Below are 20,163 nucleotides of genomic sequence, written 5' to 3'. Positions count from 1 at the left end.
CATCCTGTTTTGCTGATAAAGGGGAAACCCGAAACGTTCATTTGATCTGTTTTTGTAATTAAATTGAAGCTTACATTCAATTTCACATTATTATTTATTTCTTCGAGCTTCGAGCAGCAACATTTACATTAAGGATTAGAGAGAAAGTATGCCTTCAGTTGATATTTTTATGCGGCCCGCCTACATAGAAATCGGTGCAAAACGCGATACAATAATGAGATTCTTTTCGGTATAGATAGAATGCGCTTGGCCAAGAAGTTCACAACATTGCCATCCGGAAGTATAACGGACCAATACACAAACTCCGTGTAACCATGAACGTTCATAGTCAGGTTAATACAGTTTAGTGAGAACAACTCACAAACGCGGATGGAAAAAACAATAGCAAAGGCCTGGGTGACGCCATCTTCGAACTATCTATAGAACATGATTTAATTTTCCAATAATTTGGTAAACATAGTAAGTTTTCTTTGGTAAACATAGTAAGTTTTCCCCAAGTCTCATACTCTTCCCCTTTATGTGCTTTTGGTTTAACCGGATTTCACTGTATATTATCTATGCCATTATTCCTGTCACTGTGAAGGGCACTAACTGAGCTCGAGCAAGACTAAGAAATCACCCAAGATAGATGAATGCAATGATTTCATATATTAATTGTTTCCATTAAGGTCAGAGACCTCATGTTATGTGGCACGCACGCTATTTTAAATAACGCCATCCATCGGGAACTGAGGAGTGAGGAGTGACCATACTGTAACTCTCATAATGTAATGAGGTAGACACGATACCAATGGGAGCGATCTATATTCATGTTTTCGTCCAACCAAGTCATCAATCACATGATTTGTTGCTGTCCAACGATTGGATGCTACTTAACAAATGTTAATACGCTGTTTTGTTTATGAAAATTGTACACATACTATGTGTCATTCTGAACAAAATGACCAATCGTGATTCTAGATATTTCAAAATCTGTGAATACTTTTCGCTATGTGGGTCATTTTGAGCATACTTTGTAATATGATCAATGACCTCGAGCACATGGAAAGGTAATATAAATCATGCCTATTGATCTAGACAAATTATCATCTGTGGATCCACATAACTAACTACTTTTTTTGCTAAGTAATATTCTCGTGATTGCTGTTGTAAATTGTGGATGAATTGTCGTATTACGTCCTCTTACTTCTACCCTCCCTTCCCTTTCCCCGCTAAGATGTAAAACACGTGGAGACAGAATTTATCCCGATTCCTACAGCGGTTAAAGAACTGCAACAATTGCTTGCTAATCTTTGGATAAGACGCTATGCTCTTGACTCGCAAATCCTGGGGAATTGAAGAAGTCGATTGAAACTGAACCTCCCCCCCCCCCCCCCCCCCCCCCAAGAAAAAAAAAGTGAAATACACCGTAGCCATCGTAAGTTCAGTTAACGATGGCTACGAATACACCCATTTGAAATCAAATTGGACTTGGGAAGCCTTTTATTTGTCTCCACCTCGTAGAGCTAGATAACCATAAATCCAAACAGGGGGCGCGGCACAAGCTGTGGCTGCCGTAAGCATGTATAACGCAACATTAATCTCTAACCGCGGTAGGTTGTGGCGAACTGTCAATAGAGATTGTCTCGATTACCTCTAAATTATATCCATATTATGCTCACGAAGAGAGTTTTGCAATACATTGTGTGGGTGGTTATTAACAGTGCTTTTTGTTTCAATGATGTGTAATAATTCATGACATTATATTCATAACATTCTTTCGGTTGATGCTTTTGCGTAGTGGAAAATGGTATGGTATTAACTTTGCCCTTTCACTATTTTGCTCATCGGACGAAGATAGTTCGACCGCTTCCGATGACTGTGTCCTAAATAAATTATGGCGAAAAATTATCTGTTTAATTCAGCATGCAGAGTTGGGTCTGTACGCTTTCAGATTGATTTAACTTCCATTTCTAAAGTAAATGGATATTTTGCTTGAATAGCTGGGAACAGACTAAAATTAATATTTATGGCTTTGACTGAATGCGTATCTTTATTCAATGTATTTGGAGTAATTTGTTGTTGTTGTTGTTGTTGTTGTTGTTGTTGATTTAGTTGTATAGTACGCATTAAGCTGTCATTGGACTGGGAACAGCACTTTAGAAATAAGATATTATTATTATTATTATTATTATTATTATTATATTATTATTATTATTATTATTATTATTATTATTATTATTATTATTGTTGTTGTTGTTGTTGTTGTTGTTGTTGTTATAATTATTCCAATGATCTGAACATTTCAGATGGGATTAATTATGACAATCCTATCAATGAAACAGAAGTCTACGTGCAACGGCCATAATGTGCAAAGATCAACGACGCCGTTCTCAACCTGAAACGAAGAAGCCAGATACCAAGATTGTAATTTGGCATAGTCATCTTAAAGCCAAATTCCAAATTCTTGGGATGTTTGGAAGCTGTTTTTAATAGGCGACAACAGTCGTGACGTCACTTCCCTCGTAATCACGCATAGTAACTTAGTAACTGGTTCTAAACTATCGAAACAATGGCGGCCGCCCTATGAAATACTTCTCCGACGAACATAAAAGTGTATCCAGAGGAGAAAAACATTATAAATCTGATCATGTTTTGACTTTTATACATTTGATCACATGACATGTGAAAAAGTTGTAGCCAGCATGAAAAATAAAAAATACCGATTTTCTTTGTTTAAAACCAAGCTGCTCGTTGCTGGGCCGGCGTGACATCAGACTATTGAATCCAATTTATTATATTTTCTGGCATTACATTAAAATCACTAAATTTTACTTATTTAAAACACAAGTACACAATAGTAATAGTGACACAAAACTAAGACAGTTTATTAATTTTTATACCTAAACTAGCAAGACGTCATATCATTTGACCCATCGCTTCCAAACAGTATTATTCAGATGTCAATAAAAGGATTTTAAAGTAAAAATTGACATATTTTTATCTATTTTGATTTTTGTCTCTGTATGATATTCATCTCCTCAGTAATACATATAATCTCCCTTCAAGTCTCATATAGAAGGAACGAAATTGGCGTCCCTCAGCTTTGTTATTGTTATTAGACAGCGATTTTGGTGATTACTTCTCACTAAATTATGTATATCAATCAGACTATAAATGATCAAGGATACACACAGATTTGTCTGTTGGTACGTTATTTCCAGCTGGCTGATGTTGTGAATATTTTACCTAAACGTCTGTCATCAAAGTTTAGATTCTGAATCATCCCGAAATTATACCGTTTTTAGACGGTTGGTCACATATTATTGTCGTCGTTCAGTTTGTTTAGATATGTGGGTTTTTTTATAGTGAATTCTTTTGTTCGCATGCCTGAGAGAGAGAGAGAGAGAGAGAGAGATAGAGAGAGAGAGAGAGAGAGAGAGAGATAGAGAGAGAGAGAAAGATATATATATATATATATATATATATATATATATAGAGAGAGAGAGAGAGATAGAGAGAGATAGAGAGAGATAGAGAGAGATAGAGATAGAGATAGAGAGAGAGAGAGATAGAGAGAGAGAGAGAGAGAGAGAGAGAGAGAGAGAGAGAGAGAGAGAGAGAGAGATGGGGGAACAAAAGTAACAACAACAACAAACTAATAAAACCTCACAATTACTTCACAACTGATCTATGAGATAATATGAGAATCGTTGTGCTACATAATAAACGGTTACTATAATATTTATGTCGGTCGTATCTGGATTGTATACTGCATTCCTTCTGGAATGTTGCGCCACTCGCTGTCGGCAATCGTTTATTTCTGTTTATCGAAGAACTGGGCCATTACCCTTCAACGACGTCGGGCATTGACCTCAGTCAGAAACCGCCACACGCAATAAACTGCCGTACTCTGGGATTATTTTAAAATTTGGCGAGTTTTCTGGCCAAATTTTTAAATATGTATTTTTCCAGAGTATGGCAGAATACTATTTTTGGGCAGTACTGCTTACATCTAGTGCCGCGCTGAAGACCGGTCTGGACCGCGGTCCGACGGTCTTTTAGCTGTGAACCGAAGACCGGTCCCAGAGGGGAAGATCGGCGGCGGTCCTCACTTCTTATCACCTTTCAACTAGTGCGGGGCGGTCCTTGCAAGGAAGGACCACGGTCCTACGGTCTCGCGCCATAGCCTACTACTTCCCCAGCGATTCGTTGCTTCGGTTGCCTATCTTCCACCAATCACCACCCATCCCACTTAATTAATCGCACCCACCCCCCTTTGCCATACACTAAACGACACAGACGACCATACAGGCAGACGACCACCAACCTCCACTCCGCAAACCGCCCTTTCGTGTGTGAGATGGGGGGAACAGGAGGCGCACGCCTTGGACGATTCCATTATACGGGGTAAATTTCAAAATTTACTACACCATAATGATCGCAATGACAATGATCTATGGTGAAGGCATGACCCCTCTTCTCTAATGGGTTATTGTTTGAAATGTATGTGACTACAAAAGATGTGTGTGTTTGTGTGTGTGTGTGTGTGTGTGTGTGTGTGTCGAACCTAGCAAGTAGCAAATCCGATTTTTGTTTTCTTTTGTCCATCTCTTGTCACCACTCCTTTCTATCGCAGTGTTGTCATTTAAAATAATACAATAATATTAAAATTTCGTTTGGTGTTTTTACTAATCAAATAATATGAGTTTCATTAGTTTCTTCCTTCCAAAAAACCCAGTTATAACGTCTGAATTTTAAAAAAGTCCAATAGAATATTTGGGGACCCCGATAGCTCAGTTGATAGAGCACTCTCTTTATACGCAAAGGGCCAGAGATCGATCCCGGGTGCAGTCGATTTTTTTCTGAATCCCTGTCTACTCAGCAATGAATGGGTAGCTGAGTTTGTTAGATCTGGCGAAAAGTCACCATCGACCCCTCTTATCACCTCATCCACCCCTCTTATTATAACTTCACGTCTCTCTCTTACTCTTCAATGCTCGCTGCCTCTAATTGTGTTGTGTGTGGGGGGGGGGGGAGGGGGGGGTAGGAGTTGCGTGTGTGTATCACGCCACGAACAACTCGATCAACGCCTTGGGCGATGCCATTATCTCCGTTAATGGGGATAAATTTCAAATTTTATTAAATTATCGAAGTACAATGAAGTACGGTGAGCAAATAAAGAAGGCATCACCCTCTTCTCTAATTAGGTTACAATTTGAAATGAGTGTGACTACTCCGTGTGTTTTACTCCTGTAGGCACGGTTTTCATCGTGTAGCGGTCTTTAACGGTTCAAGAATGAACGATCCACCTCTCAAAGGTCAAACCGGTTCGAATTTCCAACAGTCTCTCAGGAATGTTCAATGTCGAAAAGGACCGGTCCTAGGACCGGTCCTTGCGGTCTTCATTTCCCAAGGACCGTAGGACCGTGGTCCTTAAGCTTGCCAAGGACCGCTCCGCACTACCATCGCTCCCGGGACGCAGACGAACAACTTGTAGACTTGGAACGGACGAACCATAGAGAATACAGCCTCCTAGTCTGTAGGACGGACTGATCATAATATTATATTACTCGAATAACATTCGCATTTTTCCGTTGTCCGCACACGCAGACGAATAATCCAGTTACGATAATATTAATGATTAGTGGTTTTTATGGTTATAAATACAAGACTTTCCGCTTCTTTCTGTAAAGCTTATGTTTTGGTAGTCGACATTCTTTTTATTTGAAAGAGTATTGTTTGAATGTGAACTTTTTTTCCTATTGTAATTAATATGCTTTGGGAGGGAGCGGGGGAGGAAGGGGGGGGGGCGGAAGTAGATATAGACCTCAGCGAAAATATTTGAAAAATTTTACTCCCATTTCCATATCAAATTTTCGCTCGAAATTCATGCAAGTCCTTGGTATCATGCTGAAAGTAGTCGAAGAAATTATTCGATGTTCGTAAGCATTGTGTTCGAAACAGTTTGCTGGTTGGTATCGTTCGAAGAAAGTTCGCGACCAGTAAACAGATACACAAAACATTTGGCCTTAATGTCTGTTGTCTACCCTCCTTCCCACCTCACCTTACCTTTTTCTATGTGCCGTTGTGGTGTTGCTAGATTGTCTAAAAATAAAGGAAAGATAATATTATTTTATATCATTATACAAAACTGTAGATATACGAGGTCCTGATTGATAAATCGGTAGAGAACTCCACTCGCAATCAAAGGGCCCCTTTTCGATTTTTGGTTGAGAGGAATTTTTTTTCTTTCTTTTCTCTCTTATCGCCCCTTTACTTATACACAAAATGTATGTATCCGCAATGTGCCGAAATTCCACATATAAATACCAGGCCAATTGTAAAAGGAGCATCACTGAAAAAAAAAAAAATCCAAAAACACAAAACAAAACCAAATCATCTTTGTCCCTTTGTTTTCTTTGACCAGAAAACATTTAATTCGATCATATCGATTGATTAAAATGACCCCCATAAGTCAAAAATTTAAAATCCTGTGAGTTCAACCCAAAGCTTTCATTTAGTAATGATGTTGACCGATTAAGACGACCCCCAAGTTGTTTTCTAAATCTTAAACCCAAGACCCCAAAGTATTCTCTGATTTAAGACTCTTTGACCGGTCGGAGGTCATCTTAATCTGTTGATGTATGTGTGTGACCCATCGTCTCGAAAGGGTATTATGTCGGAACGACTAAGACCCATGACGTAACTATACTGCTAAGACCCCAATGAGTGAATTTAGCATCATTATTATTATAAGAACTACGAACTTTGAGAAGAAAAAAAAAAAACAACTATTTTTTTTCTCCGCCATACATCAACCCCAAGTTTCATATTTTAAATACTGCAAATTCAATTTCCATCATCCGTTTCATGCCGACACAAAACCTCTTGGAGACGATGGGTCACGTATGAAGTAAACATTTTTTTTAGTTTAAAGGAGAAAATGTGTGTTCCAGAATACAACTGATTATCGGGAAGCCTACTTGTTAAGTTCGTGTCCATGTTTATAAAAATAAATTAAAAAGCTTTGTGGGTATGGACAGGTTTAACCCCTTCCTTACCACGAATAGTAATAGGAAAATTGTCACATTCGCTACGATGCAGCCAACATTTTTCTCATTCTGATTTCCTTTTGTACAGCATAATATTTGAACAAAAATATTTGCTATAGTTAAAATATATCAACACTGTGTTGAAGAGCTCATTTAGCAGAAAAAAAAATATGTATAGCAATAACTAACATGTGAAATAAAGCTATTTTTGTATAGGTTGTGTGTAAAGATCTGAACAAGTGTGTATGAAAGGTGACAGACGACAAGAAAGAAAAATGGAAGAGGTAGACTGAATTTTTGGGACTGTTTTTTTCTTCTATTTTTCTTTCTTGCTTTGTCTGGCACCTTTCACAGTGTCTTCGAGTTTTACACCAGTCCACTTATTGGTGTCACTGGTTTACACACTCGTTGGCAGAGGTGTCATTGAGTTTGCCCATCAACAGAGCATGTGTCTTTGAGTTTATCCATCGGGTAAACTCAATGACACCTCTGCCAACAAGTGTGTAAACCAGTGACATCAATAAGTGGACTGGTGTAAAACTCGATGACACTGTGAAAGGTGCCAGACAAAGCAAGAAAGAAAAATAGAAGAAAAAAAAAAACAGTCCCAAAAATTCAGTCCACCTCTTCTATTTTTGGGTCTATCTGGTATCGGCAGAGGTGTCATTGAGTTTACCCATGAGCAGAGCAGGTGTCTTTAAGTTTATCCATCGGCAGAGGTGTAATTGGTTCTATCTATCGGCAGAGGTGCCATTGAGTTTAACCATCGGCAGGGGTGCCATAGAGTCTATCCTTCAGCAGAGGTGGCATTGAGTTAATCCATCGGCAGAGGTGTCATTCAGTTTACCCACTGGTTACGGTGTCATTGGGTTTATCCATCGGCAGCAGAGGTGTTATTGAGCTTATCCATTGGCAGAGGTGTCATTCAGTTTACCCACCGGCAGAGGTGTCATTGGGTTGACCCACTGGCAAACATGTCTTTGAGTTTACCCACCTGCAGAGGTGCCATTCAGGTTACCCACTGGCAAAGGTGTCACTGGGTTATCCATTGGCAGATGTGTCATTGGGTTTACCCACAAACAAAGGTGTCTTTGAGTTTACCCACCTGCAGGGGTGGCACCACCTCTTATGGGGACACGGATAGATTCTTTGTACACCCTCTAACCAATGTAGGATTAAGGCGGATTTTATTTACTAAGGAAAAAGGAGCTGAAAACTTAGTCCCCATTTATTTCACATCATGTTGTGTAATTTATGCTGTAAATTTAAAATCCAACCCATCTGATTATTATGGGCTTTGGATAGTCTTGATAGACTTGAGGCGTGCGATAGAGAAATCACGTTTTTACTTTTAATCATTGGGAGAAGGGATGTCGATTTTTTTCTTTTTTCAAAACTATTTGTTTTTTTTTCTTCTGTTATTCGTCTTCGATATGTTCGTCTATTAATCCAGGGGTACAAGTTTCTGTGGCCTGAGATGATGTGTAACATGGCAGTCATTCGCGACTCTGTGTTAATCACATAAGACATTACAAATAATCGTTATCGTTTATTTCTATTTTTAGATGTAGATCATTTGTGTTGTCTGTTGTGTCTAACTCTTGTCGATGGTTGAAGTTTCGACCATCAAACGAGGGTGTCGCCAAAGTGGTCGACGTAGACGTGAAGTTGTCTTTTTCTGTTGCTTTGGTATCAGAAAGCATCCAGTCGATTTAGCTCATCGCAACTCGCTCCAACTCGTTTATCTCTTTAAACCAACCCAATACCGACCGCCGCCACAATCGTCACCACCAACCAACACTGACTGACCTATCTCGAGCTCATAGCTCGCCATAGTCTGTGTAGCTCGCCGCCAGCAGCAGCAGCAGCAGCCACGACGAGCACCCGCCATAGATGTCGTTCACCTCTTCGTTCACTCGCTCCTCGCTTCACACGGCATTTAGTCGTTACGTAGCCGTTCGCAAGCCCACAAACGGCGATAAAAAAAAAATCCCATTGACACGACTTGTGGTAGTCGACTACTGGCTTTGAAATTTTTGGTATTGGTATCAAATGATTGTTATTAACAGAGAAGATATATATAATTGACTTGGATTTTTTGTTGTGTATGGCAACTGTCATGGAGTGAATTTATTTCAATATATTAAATGATATTCACGTATTCTTATAGTTATTTAATAATATTGTGATAAATAATTTATTTTACAGATCTCTATATCCATCTCGGCGAGATATTGTGATCTATATCCAAAGTGTTTGATTTCTCATTGTCATTGTATTAAGAAGTCCCTAATGCTTGCGATTTGTGCTGTGTACCTTTATTTCATACTAGGTTAAATTGATTAACATAAATTCACCGCTTATTTATTGATTCAGAAAAGGATTACCCATATTCATGAACCAGAATCATATCAATTCATATAAGGATTAAGTTTCTTTTTGATATAAATATAACTAGTGGATCTGCGAAAAGAATTGCCACCAGCGAGCTAAGGATGGTCACTGTTTCAGTTTCAATTTAATTTTTAAGGTATGAGTATATTTGACAAACATGCGTCTGAATCTTATATTATTACTTATGACTAAACCGATTAATTGTCCACGTCTTTTATGTAATTTTGCTATTTTAGCTCAACTAACAAGAGTTTCAGGTCCATCCTATTCTATAAATTTGGTTTAGAATGAATCTTTAAAATATGCCTCTCTATCCAATATTTTTTATAATTTTGAGACATTTCTATTGTTGCAGCTATGTGGTCTAGTCGTATGACACTCGCTTTCGGATTGGAAGGTCCCGAGTTCGAGTCCTTGGAAAAGACTCTTTACTCGTATTCTCTCACCATATTCAGGTGTAAAATGAGTACCTGGCCGTTAACAGCGTTGTCATTGTCGAAAACAATTGTAATATCGCCTAACAGGAGTCCTGTCTCGTTCTACATGTTACGTGTTGCTGTTGGTCAGGACCCTTTGTAAAGCGCTTTGAGCACGTTTAGTGGATATTGCGCTATATAAAAGCTCAAGCTCAACTTGTCGATTTGTATAAGAACAACAAATTTAAGACAAATAAAGGAATTATCATTAAAGTCCAAATGGCTTAGTTTGTGAAAAGAGGAATTTAGTTGCTTTTATGATTAAGGTTCTGCTTTAGGATGAAATTTAAGATATCTCTTTTTATTTTCAAAGCTCATTTAACAACAACAACAATGACACACACACACACACACACACACACACACACACACACACACACACATACAAACGCACAATTTATCAAGTCCCCTGATTTAGATATTAAAAAAACAAAAACAAAAACAAACTGACAATCGGACGCCATAAAAAAGTAATAGGAATGTTTGTTATTATTAGTATCATTATTATTGTCATTATTATTAATAATAATAATAATAATAGTAAGAAGAAGAAGAAGAAGAAGATTCATTTATTCATTTATTCGTCAATGGTATGGGAAACAAAATTACTCCTCAAGTAACAGAACAATAAATAAAATTCTTTTACATGTAAAATTTACAGTTTTCTCCATTATTTGTCGCCTTCTATGCGTCGTTATTCACTTGATAAAGATCTAAACAAGTCTAATGAAACGTGTCGGACAAAGCAAGAAGGAAAAATACACACTGGTTCAGATCTTTATCTTACTCCAGTGCTGCTTCCTAATTTCTTAATTTATTTAATTGGTTTGACTGAAAAGAGGTTTAAGTCTCTCTCTCTCTCTCTCTCTCTCTCTCTCTCTCTCTCTCTCTCTCTCTCTCTCCTCCCTCTCTCTCTCTCTCTTTCTCTCTCTCTCTCTCTCTCTCTCTCTCTCTCTCTCTCTCTCACACACTCTCTTTCTCTTTCTTTCTTTCTTTTTTTTCTTTGGTTTTTCTTTGTTTATTTCTTTGTTTATTTCTTTGTTTCTTTCTTTATGTTTTACTTTCTTGAAACGAATAAATATAACCAAAGGCAATGGCATTTTGAACATGGGATTTCATGAACGTGTGTATTTATCATTTCATATCATAAATATAGTATGCCTTTGCACCTACACAGACTTTTTGCTCCAGTGATAATGCTCCATGCATGCATCATGGATAACGTTAATTTTATGTGCGCTTATTGTAATCGTGTCATGACCATGATGCTCTGTACTTTAACCAAAATAATTATTTAACTGTCGCTCAGCTGTCGATTATTGATACGCGAAAAGATAAAAAAAAAATTATTGTGTGACAAATAGAGACATTTATCCGCCACTAGTACAGATGCATAGAGCCCTTCCATACCACTACCCCCTGTGAAATTTCTAGATTTCGTTATTTTTTAAAACATTTATTTCTTTTTGTCAGGTTTGTGACGAGCAAAGGAGCATTACAACCCTTGCAAAATAAAGACCCTAATAAATGGCAAATATAATTTATAAAACCTTAAATCAAGGTGAGCTAGAAAGACGAAGTCTAGAGATGTGGAGAGGGGTGGAGGTATGGAAGCGCTCCCAGATTTATCCGTTTACAGATTTCTCAGATGCTGAAATTGGAAGAAAAAAAAATAAATTAAAATTCGGATTTTCCCCATTTAGATATTAAATTTTTCTTAAATAAAAATTTTGAAGGCAAAATAATTCGTGAAAATATTACAAGACTAGACTAGATATATATATTTTTTTAAATAAACGGGTATGTGACTAGATATTAGGTTCAGCTGTAATGTCATAATTCCAAACATTTTCAAATAAGAATTCATAATGATAAGAAGGGAAAGCATGCATTTTAGGTCGATACTCTTTCTCTCTCTTTTTAATTATAATATCTACATATTATTTTTATTGTTTTATTAGTCCACAGATCTAGAAATTATCCAATTTTATATAAAATATAGATGGACAATCGCAGATTTTCGCTACTTCTGTTCTTGTTGACCCGTTATTAAGTGCTGATTTTGATATATTTTATTGAAGATTCGAGCGGCGAAAAGTTGAGTCCCTGGAAAGCTTCTATCCTCACAATTTCTAATCATACTCAGGTGTGTGAGTACGTGGTCATTCCGTTGAAAAGAAATTAATGGTAACCTTACAATTACAAACAACGATATGTTGTTCTATCCTTAATGTTCATTGTAGCCTTTGGCTTTGGACCCCTCATAAAGTGCTTTGAACCCAGGTTAGTGACTTATTGACGTTACATAAAAACTTGCGTTTTTCTTGAGACGTACTCATGTGCTTTGACTACATGAATGATGCTGTTTGTGATCAAATCAGGGTACAAAAACCAGAAACAGAATTTGGGTAGGGGTAGCATTCATGCAAACCTATTTAAAATGAGTATATATACTTGTTTTCAATTTATGTATTTTCTTTAGCCATCAAAAATACGTCCATTGCATTGCACTTGAGGCTACTCCTTTTCTATTCATAGGCTCAGCTAAAGTAACTAAAATTGCCTTCACTAAAATATTGTAGAATGAGAGGTAATCTTATTCATATAATATATAGACTCGTGAATGGTTCTTACAATATGGATGATTTTTTAAAAATATTCGCAAGTTACAAACAATAGGGGAGATAACTTTAAGATATTTATTGAAAGATGTAATTCGTCTGTAAGGAAAAATACCCCAATTCAAAGAACTGCGGCAATTTGGAATTATCTAAAGTTTGAGAAAAAAATTTCTAATTCAATTAACATTTTAAAGAATGCCACATATATTTGCATTTTGTATATTATGTACTTTATTGAAACACTCGAAAGTTTAAAGTTGGACATGTCACATGAATGTTAGAGATAATTCTACTACGAATATTGAACTATGACACTTATTTGTATATTAAATATTAAATACTCAATATAATTATATTAACATTGAATGTTATTTATAGAACTTTGCAATGCATGAAAAATTCACAAAGCATTTAAAGGTTTGTAAAATCTATTAGTTCTTAAACGATACCATACGGATTGGTAACAAATTTTCTGGGTACGTAGATAAATTTATCCGAGTTTTCCATGGTGTGAAGCGCGCCCTGTTAATCGCTTCTTATCCTCTGAAAGGAAAGGCAGTCAACACTATAATAATAATAATAATAATAATAATAATAATAATAATAATAATAATAATAATAATAATAATAATAATGGAGATGATGATGATGATGATGATGATGATGATGATGATGATGATGATGATGATGATGATGATGATGATGATATTGATGATGATGATAAGATCTAGGGGTCCAAAAGCATCACAATTAACAATATTTTAATCCTCTAATGCTAGGATCCATAAAGTTATTAGATCATATTCCAAACAATTTCTTAAAGTTCGAAACGTTATTTAATAATAATATTTTATAAACAATTGAACAATATTCAAGCAAACATACAATAATATATCTTTTTTTCACTCACACACACATACCAAAAAAAACAACAAAAAACCAACCCAAAAAACCCCACAGATGTTCGATACATTTTTTATCGTCTATATTTCATTTTTCCACACAATTTGTTTGGGAAAAAAAAAGATTTCCAATCTTCACATGAAGGTGTGTTCATTTTAAAGTCCTTTTGAAGCCTAGTTAAGGGCTCATTGTTGTGATGGAAATCTATTTAAAAAAAGACTCAAGGCCCACAATTGGGTTCTCGGATATCAGACCTGCACGTACACGTCGATCAAAACCATTTCAATTTAAGGAATTGGTCTATCAGATCTGCAAAAAAGTACACGTCGGTTTTAATCATTAATATTAAAATTTACGCTCTCACCATAGAACAATAAGGCTGTAAAGCGCTTTGAGCACGTTTTTTTGTAAAAGCTCAATCTTTTTAAAAATCTAATTTTTATTCTGCGTCACGCAATAGAAATTTATGTTTATCACACTTGTTTAATCTGCTTGTAGGGGTGGTTTCGGCTATATTTGGTCCAATTATTTCATAAAAATACGACAAATAAAAGATTTTATCAACAGCTTATAATCATTAAAGTTAATCACAAATGATTTCGTGAGATTTATGATAACATATTACAGGTCAAAGTGATATTAAACCGCTAGAAGCTGTGGACTGTCAACTAGTAATGAACAAAAATGTATATAACAGCTTATAAAAGAACAAAATACCAAACACGGAACGTTTCGGGCTCAAATCCCTTCTTCCGCCAACAAAATAAAACCATGAACAACTTAATACATTACTAAAAATCCAGATTGTCGATCTGTTTTAATTGAGTTTTTATTTTGGTTGTTGTTGGCTTGTTTTAAGCCCAAAACGTTCCGTGTTTGGAATGATGTTCTTTTTTTTCTTTTTTTTTAATCTGTTATATTCATTTTTGTTTATTACTTTATTATATTAGAATGCACTCGTAAAAATCATGGTTGCCCTTCCCAGTCCACAGGGTACAAATACTCGTATACACAAAGACGTTTCATTCGAATTTGTGCTATCTAGTTCATTGAAAAGAAACTGTTTTTTTAAGACCCCCTTGTTCAATGACAGTGTAGACTGAATATAGAATTTAAAAGGAGGAACCGCCGTTTTGAAACTTTTATTTATTTACTTTTGGTAGTTTAATCAACCTTTCGTGACTCGGTGCAAATATGTAAACGTCGACTCTTGTTCTTTGGAAACACACACACACACACGCACACACACACACACACACACACACACACACACACACACACGCACATCAACATACCCATGTTTTTAATCTTGCAGTCAGTTCTCGAAATGAAAAGGAACGGTTTGGAAAGAAAGTCGGCCGAATAGAAAATTCAACATTTGCACGTGAATATTACGTTATAAAAGCCATCGCTTTTAATAAAATAAATGTTCCATCTTTGGTTTTATTCAATGTGAATTAAGTGAGGATGGGGTAAGGGGGGGGGGGGGGGGGGTTAGGTCGGAGAAGGTGTTGCAAAACATCGATTTTGAAAAATTCGATTATATCTTGGTTATAGAGACGGACAGCAATTATTAAGAATTCATGAAATTTGGCAGGAAATAAACGACGTGTTAATTAATTCGGTTTGAATAGAAACCATTTTCATATCAATTCTAGACGATATATATATATATATATATATATAATATATATATATATATATATATATATATATATATATATCCCACCGTCATCTGATGAGACACACCCTCTCAATGTTTCTGATATCTCGGGGAATCTAATCCATTAGCCATGATGCTCCGGGAGCCAGGACAGACTAGTTCTGGGACATTTACGTATTTGTTTGTCATTAGGAACGGTTTTGCGGTCAAATTTAACTTGACCGCACCTAATAGCCTGTCGTGACTAATTACCAAGACTAATTATTTTTCTCAACAATTTTCTTTTAACATCTTGAGAAGACAAAAAGCAAAACTGACGGACAAAATATTTTAAAAAGAAATTGTAAGGACGGTAGCTAAATAGAGATTCGTGACCGAAGACCGTTTTCTCAGTCGAGGGAACTAAGGACAGTAAGTACACTTTTAAATGAACTCCCTGGAATAGACGGTTCTTCTGCGGATCAGTATTTGGTGTCGATTGACAAGCTGTGTCAAATTTTGGCGAATTAGTCACCGTATCAAAATTCTGTATACTGTTATCTACCAGGCCATTACCTACTTGATAGATAGGTAGATAGAAAGATAGATAGATAGATAGATAAATATATAAGTAGATAGATATATAGTAGAATCTAGATAAATAAATAGATAAACAGATAGATATATAGATAGATAGACAGACTGACAGACAGACAGATAGATAGATAGATAGATAGATAGTAGATAGTAAGATAAATAAATAGATAAACATATAGATAGATAGATAGATAGATAGATAGATAGATAGATAGATAGATAGATAGATAGATAGATAGATAGATAGATAGATATGCACTGTCATATACTTGTCCCGGTGGTGGGTGTCAGGCCCTGTAAGTATAATGGCAAAATTTCTTCGGCTATATTCAGTCCCTCACCAGGACTCAAACACTCTCCAACTTTGCTCGATTCACACTAAACTAATTAAAGAACTCTCGAACCTCTTTGACCCGTGTTCCAATCAGTAAATTACTCGTATGGAAGGAACGAAATTGACGTCATTCAGCTCTTTTTTTTATTGATTTTAGCCAGCTATTTTTATGAGTAGTTCTCACTAAATTGTATCAATAAGACTATATAAACGTTTTAAGGTTACACATAGTGAAGTGTATTAGTACGTTATATCCGGCAGGCAGATGTTGTGACTATTTTATCCATAATTGGCAACGTTTCGATGGAGCAACTTCATTCACTGTGAAATCCCCCCCCCCCACCCCACCCCTTGCCCCTTATTATTATTGTAATTATTATTATTATTATTATTATTATTATTATTATTATTATTATTATTATTATTATTATTATTATTCAATGTGACACACACACGCACACACACGCACGCACGCATTATAATATATATATATATATATATATATATATATATATATATACGTATATTATTATTATTATTATTATTATTATTATTATTATTATTATTATTATTATTATTATTATTATTATTATTATTATTATTATATAATTTTATTTTTTTTTAAAGCAAGACATTTCATAATTTTTTTGTTCATTAGTCTATATATAAGGGTTATTTTTCTGTTTGATTTTCCTTATTGTTTTATTCTGTGTTTTTTTTTTTTGTGTCTTTGTGTGTGTGTGTGTGTGTGTGTGTGTGTGTGTGTGTGTGTGTGTGTGTGTGTGTGTGGAAAAGTAAAAAAAAAATAATGAAACTCTATACCCATTATGTAGTTCTTCATGGTGAGCCAAACATTTTCTACATCTGTGTGTATTTCGTTGAGATAGGCGGGTCTGCAATTCGGTTTGCTTGGACATCACAGATGCCTGGTTCCTGTTTTAGCGGTCAAGCTTTCGTATCCTCTTCTAGCGGTAGATAACGTCCAGTTTCTGCGAATTTTAAACCACCGTGAAACCATTCTCATTTCCTCCTCTCTCTCTCTCTCTCTCTCTCTCTCTCTCTCTCTCTCTCTCTCTCTCTCTCTCTCTCTCTCTCTCTCTCTCTCTCTCCCCCTCCCCTTCTCCCCTCCTCCTTCAAATCCCCTTCTTTTTCTTCTTATTTATGTTCTTCTGGCTCTTATTCTGTTTCTCCTCCTCCTCCTCCCCCCTCCTCCTCCTTCTCATCCTCCTCCTCCTCCTCCTCCTTCTTGTTCTTCTTCTTCTTCTTTACTACTACTACTACTACTACTACTACTACTACTACTACTACTACTACAACTGCTGCTAGTACTACTACTACTACTACCACTACTACTAACTACTACTACTACTACTACTACTACTACTACTACTACTACTACTACTAACTACTACTACTACTACCACCACCACTACTACTACTACTACTACTACTACTACTACTACTACTACTACTACTACTACTACTACTACTACTACTATACTACTTCTACTACTACTACTACTACTGCTGCTGCTAGTACTACTACTACTACTACTACTACTACTACTACTACTACTACTACTACTACTACTACTACTACTACTACTACTACTACTACTACTACTACTACTACTACTATTACTACTACTACTATTACTTCTTTTTCTTCTTCTTCTTCTTCTTCTTCTTCTTCTTCTTCTTCTTCTTCTTCTTCTTCACTACTACTACTACTACTACTACTACTACTACTACTACTACTACTACTACTACTACTACTACTACTACTACTACTACTACTACTACTACTACTACTACTACTACTACTACTACTACTACTACTACAACAATTATTAATATTATTATTATTATTATTATTATTATTATTATTATTATTATTTTACGACTACTACTACTACTACTACTACTACTACTACTACTACTACTACTACTACTACTACTACTACTACTACTACTACTACTACTACTACTACTACTACTACTACGACTACTACTACTACTACTACTACTACTACTACTTCTTCTTCTTCTTCCTCTTCTTCCTCTTCATCATCCTCTTCCTCCGAACGCAATAATGGGCTTGATATAACATTGTTTTGATGGGCAATATTTTGCCTTGGTTTAAGAGGTTTTCCATGACAACAATGAGCAAATAACGAATGGGTTTATCTGACCTACGAATAGGTACATAATATACTATGCGAATAACCATTGGTACGGAAAAGCCATTGTTAAGACGCTTTTGTAACGTTAGATAATTCGGATCAATGAAAATGTCAGATCACTGGTTCTAGTTGAATATAGATACACTCCATATTTTTAGACCATCAATTCACGTTAAAAATAATAAAATAATACAAGTAAGTCTAGACATTTTGTGGTGTTATTATTATTATTATTATTATTATTATTATTATTATTATTATTATTATTATTATTATTATTATTATTATTATTATTATTATTATTATTATTATTATTATTATTATTAGTTGGGGCATTTTTTGTAGATCCATCGATTTTTGAGGTTTTCCCAAACTGCAAAAAAAATTATTATATATTTCTTTTTTTTTGGGGTGGGGGGGGGGGGGGGGAGGGGAGGGGGGGGGGTGGGGGTTATATCTAGTAAGGAAGACATTGCGGGCTTTCATAACCACATTATCCCATCAAATGACAAAACTGTCATATTCTGAAAACAAAAAAAAAAAAAAAAAAAAAAAAACCCAAAAGAATAATAATAACCTACACTTTTTAAAATGTTTTCCAAAAAATTCGTCCTTCAAATATCAATCTATTAAAATGACCTCGTTCTTGTCAAAATCCCCCAAGCCTGGGACTCCCTTTGAAGTTCCAGGTTTGAGTAATTTTGACAAAATGAGGGGGATTTAATCGATCGATATTTGAAGGACGATATTATTTTTCGGGCCTAAAGTTTTGAACACGTCTTTTTACAGAGTTTAGTAGATTTGAGGTAAACATTTTCAAGCCAAAAAATAAAAAGAAAAAAAAAGCATTTTGCTATTGTCTACAACGACATGTCATTCTTTCATAATGATATCCCTGACATATTATCACATGAAAAACTGGTCGATAGGGAAGGGCGTGCGCGAGAGTCACTGACCTACCTGCCTACGCACGAGTCGTTCGTTACCAATTATACTCTGTGCCAATTATATTACCTACTGTGATTCATTGTTTCATATCACAAGGAATGTCTCCACCATTCGGCGAGGCTGCATTTGTTTGACTCGGAAAGTTTTTGGGTCATCAAATAATCTCATTTATCGTCACCCCCCCCCCCCCCTCTCTCTCTCTCTCTCTCTCTCTCTCTCTCTCTCTCTCTCTCTCTCTCTCTCTCTCTCTCTCTCTCTCCTCTCCTCCTCTCCATCTCTTTTCTTTCTGTCTACCCATCTCCTCCTCCTCCTCTTCCTCCTTCTCTCTCTCTCTCTCTCTCTCTCTCTCTCTCTCTCTTTTCTTTCTTTCTTTCTCTCTTTCCCTCTATCTCCTCTCCCCCTCTCCCTCTCTTTTCTGTTTGCCCCCCCCTTCTCTCTCTCTCTCTCTCTCTCTCTCTCTCTCTCTCTCTCTCTCTCTCTCTGTGCCCTTCTTTAACGTATAGATCCATGTATTATTTCACACATCCATCAGTCAGTTTGAGTGTATACGAAATTATGATGATTTGGAATATTAGACTCGTCAAAAAGTACAAGTCGCTTCGAAACATTTTTAAAATATGAAAATCTGTTTAAATATCAAAACTTTTATAGTCGTTTTATAGGCAGTTTTATTTTAAATCCTGATTAAGACCAACATAAATTGTGTTCAAAAACATGAAAAAGATAAACGAAAGAAAATGCAAGTTTTCAAAGTTATCTTTGCAAAATGCGAGAGTTCTGTGATTTTGACTTTAAAACTTCCAATCTGGCATCCTAGTTTTACTTCGGTCGTTCACCCTTGTCCCGTTCTCGTGCTTGGCCTCAGGGGTAAATGGGAAATTATTATTTTTCTCTTCTTTCCGTGTCTGTATCTATATTTATTGTCAGCCAGCATAAACTTTGATATTAACCATTTGACTGCCGTGCTCTTGCTGAAAGATACGTATTTAAAAATTTGGCCAGAAAATTCGTCCTTCAAATATCGCCGAGGT

At 35.9% G+C, this 20,163-nt stretch overlaps 1 protein-coding gene across 2 annotated transcripts in view; it reads left to right on the top strand.

Moving 5' to 3' along the window:
• LOC144968820 (uncharacterized) overlaps positions 1-20,163 on the top strand; it is an 86,292-nt gene that overhangs the window by 47,757 nt on the left and 18,372 nt on the right. The window contains exon 1 of one of the 2 annotated variants that reach the window (XM_078907528.1): positions 8,891-9,564. The exons of the other annotated variant lie outside the window; for it this stretch is intronic. The gene's annotated coding sequence lies outside the window, so the exon portion shown is untranslated. Of the gene's footprint in view, positions 1-8,890; positions 9,565-20,163 lie in introns of those variants that run through there. 2 annotated transcript variants of the gene reach the window in all.

Source organism: Berghia stephanieae, chromosome 3, assembly GCF_034508935.2.
Source record: "Berghia stephanieae isolate SIO BIC M18660-M18661 chromosome 3, UCSD_Bste_1.3, whole genome shotgun sequence".
Taxonomy (NCBI): domain Eukaryota; kingdom Metazoa; phylum Mollusca; class Gastropoda; order Nudibranchia; family Aeolidiidae; genus Berghia; species Berghia stephanieae.
This window is presented reverse-complemented; position numbering and strand designations above follow the sequence as displayed.